The 3,091-nt window shown below is 40.7% G+C and overlaps 1 non-coding gene across 1 annotated transcript; it reads right to left on the bottom strand.

Moving 5' to 3' along the window:
- Positions 1-606: 606 nt before the first annotated feature.
- On the bottom strand, positions 607-691 carry TRNAP-UGG (transfer RNA proline (anticodon UGG)). Its single transcript has one exon. It is a non-coding gene; the product is annotated as a tRNA-Pro (tRNA).
- Positions 692-3,091: the final 2,400 nt, after the last annotated feature.

Genomic DNA, 3,091 nt, shown 5'->3' with positions numbered 1-3,091 from the left:
CATAAAGCCATAAAATCATACAGCTTCAGAATTCTTAATGTATCACCCTATATTTTGTAATGCTCAATATTGCTGTTAAAAGCCTATGCCAGTCTGATTCATGTTCTTTCTGGATAACCTGGATTGTTTCTTTGCTTTTTTTTTTTCATCTCTGGAATTTTTTTTTTCTATTTTCATTATCAAAAATATATATAGTATCATTTAGATTGTTAAATATGCTAAAATAGTATCTTCTGAATATATCACTTTGTAGCCTGCTTTTTCTTTTTTTTTCCCTCAACATAATGGTGTTGAGAGTTACCCAAGTTGATACATAATAGTTTTAACTATTATACAATAATCTGTTTTTCTATTATAAACACTGTTGCAAGGTATAATCTTATTTATGTTTCCTTAAGAAAAGGTTTTAGTTTCTTCAGAGACTATATCCATAAGTGGAATTACTGAGTCATAGTCTGTGTGCTTCAGTTTTACTAGATATTTTTCTTTAAATTTATTTATTTTTGAGAGAGAGAAAGAGAAAGAACATGCAGGGGGAAGGGCAGAGAGAGAGGGAGGGAGACACGGAATTCAAGGCAGGCTCCAGGCTCTGAGCTGTCAGCACAGAGCCCAACGTGGGGCTCGAACCCACGAACCATGAGATCATGATCTGAGCCCAAGTCGGATGCTCAACCAACTGAGCCACCCAGGCACCCATTTACTAGTACTGACAAAATGTTCTTCAAAGTAATTATTCCAGTTTACACGTCCACAACCGTGTCTTGTAGTTCATGTTTCTTCACACCCTCATATGTATGTTCAGGCTTTTACATTTGGGAGGCAAAACACGTTGGCTGAAAATGGAAATGAAAATAATCTTACTTTAGCCTCAAGTTTCTGGTATTCACATCTAAAGATGCGCATCTTGCAGCTCTGGAAAATTCTCCTTTCCTCTCCTCTGTTATTTCTCTTTTCTCTCCCCAGATCTGTCTCGTTTGGCTCTTGTAAGTTGTGACCTGCACAACCGCATAATGACAAATGACTCACCTGTCGTTGACCCCCTGAAATGATACTCTCTGATTCCAGCTTTATTTTTCCATCTCCTTTGGCTCAACTTCCTGAGATCTCTCTTCAGCTTCCACCCCCCCCCCCGCCCCACCCCAGATATTCCATAACATTTTGGTAGGGAAAATCTCTTTCTCCTTCTCTGAGCATTCCCTTTGCAGAGTCTCCTTCTCCTGTGTTCCAAACAAAGAGTTTGGAAGAGGCTACTATTTAGTGAAAAACAAAATTATGTTCTCTTCTGTTGCCTGAATCATCTGTTTACTCTCAGGTCAGTTTTCCTGCTTGCTATTTTGTTCCTCCTCATTAATTTCATGATCTTTTCATCATACAGTAAAACCTTGGTTTGCGAATAACTTGTCCTGCAAGTGTGCCCCAAGAGGAGCAAACATTTCTGATAAATTTTAACTTGATAAATGAGCAATGTCTTGCAACACGAGTAGTAAGTGATGCCGAATGTCACATGATCACAACTGAGCCAATGGTTTCTCTCTCTCTCTCTCTCTCTCTCTCTCTCTCCCTGTGGGATTGTGGGTGATCGTCTCCCATGCTCGGGTGCTCGGTCTCAGGCTGTGGTGTTTGGCAGAAATCAGCGATGGTTCAGAACATTGGAAGGTGCCCACAACTGGCACTAGGGTATTTTTTATCACTTCAAAGTCCCTATGGACAGTCCTTTGCTTTTCCATACCAGAGTCAGCTAGGAGTGCTTTGCTTCCTTCTATGTCAGGCTGCCTGCAGATACAGACCCTTTCCTCTGCTGCCTTATTGCCAGTTACATTAAATACAGTATATGACGAAAGCTTATTAATACTGTACTGTAGTCAACATCCGTGTGAGTGTATATGATGGCCCCCATACAGAAAAACGTTGAAAAGAAAGGCGGTAAGGAGATGATTACAGTGCAAGTTAAGAAGGAAATCATGGAGAAGTACGAACGAGGCATGCGAGTGGCTGAAATTGCAAGATTTTAAAAGAAGTCTACATCTGCATCACGTCTGCAGAGGAGGAGGAGAAAAAGGTGGAGGAATCCCTCACTTCAAATGAGATTAGGGAGATGTGTAAAATGTGAGAAATAGTGCAAAATTTTGTAGAAAAGCACCACCTGAATAAGGCTGTAGCAGTGTGAGCGATGAATCTATTTAACGACAACGCAATGTCACATTTCCAAGAAATCCTCGAAAGGAGGCAAGCAAATGTCATTGGACAGGTTCCTTGTCAAAGCTGCACAAAAAGAAAAAGATCCCTTTGGGCCAATAGATAACAATGATTCTGCTAGTGATCATGGAAGTTGTCCTACACAACGACCCTCCTCTCTCTTGTCTCCCTCACACCAGCCAGGAAGGTTTTCAGAGGTAAGTGAGGGTTAATTTATTTTTCTTTATGTTTTATATTTTATTTATTATTTTGTATTATATTACAGTATTGTAATCATTTTTATATGAATAATTTGGGGTTGTGGAATGAATCATCTGAGTTTCCATTCTTTCTTAGGGGAAATTTGCGTTGATATACAAGTTTGCTTTGGATTACAAGCATGTTTCCAGAACGAATTGTGCTCACAAAGGAAGGTTTTACTGTCGTATTTATGACTAAAGAATCAGAACAGCAGATTGGAAGCTCTGTATCTGTGGACGAGTTTCTCAACTAGCAGGCATTGCTTTAGAAGGCATGTACAGGGCAGGGCGCCTGGGGGGCTCAGTCAGTTGAGCGTCCAACTTCAGCTCAGGTCATGATCTCACAGTTCATGAGTTTAAGCCCCACATCGAAAGCGTTGTTGTCAGCACAGCACTCACCTCAGATCCTCTGTCCCCCTGGCTCTCTGCCCCTCCCCCACTTGCACTCTCTCCAAAAAAAAAAACCAAAAATGCACTTACAGAGAGTAGCCCCCCATATGCCAGAATGCCAAAGCTGCCATGGTTTTGCCCAGACTTCATTCGAATTCTCCAGATTTTGTCCACTTCATTTAATGCATTTAGAAGAAAAAAGGCCCTCCATTATCCTCTCATTAATTTCTGTGTTTTTAGTGTCCTCCACTGTGCCTGGTTTCTAC

Source organism: Acinonyx jubatus, chromosome B2 (assembly GCF_027475565.1).
Source record: "Acinonyx jubatus isolate Ajub_Pintada_27869175 chromosome B2, VMU_Ajub_asm_v1.0, whole genome shotgun sequence".
NCBI classification, from domain to species: domain Eukaryota; kingdom Metazoa; phylum Chordata; class Mammalia; order Carnivora; family Felidae; genus Acinonyx; species Acinonyx jubatus.
This window is presented reverse-complemented; position numbering and strand designations above follow the sequence as displayed.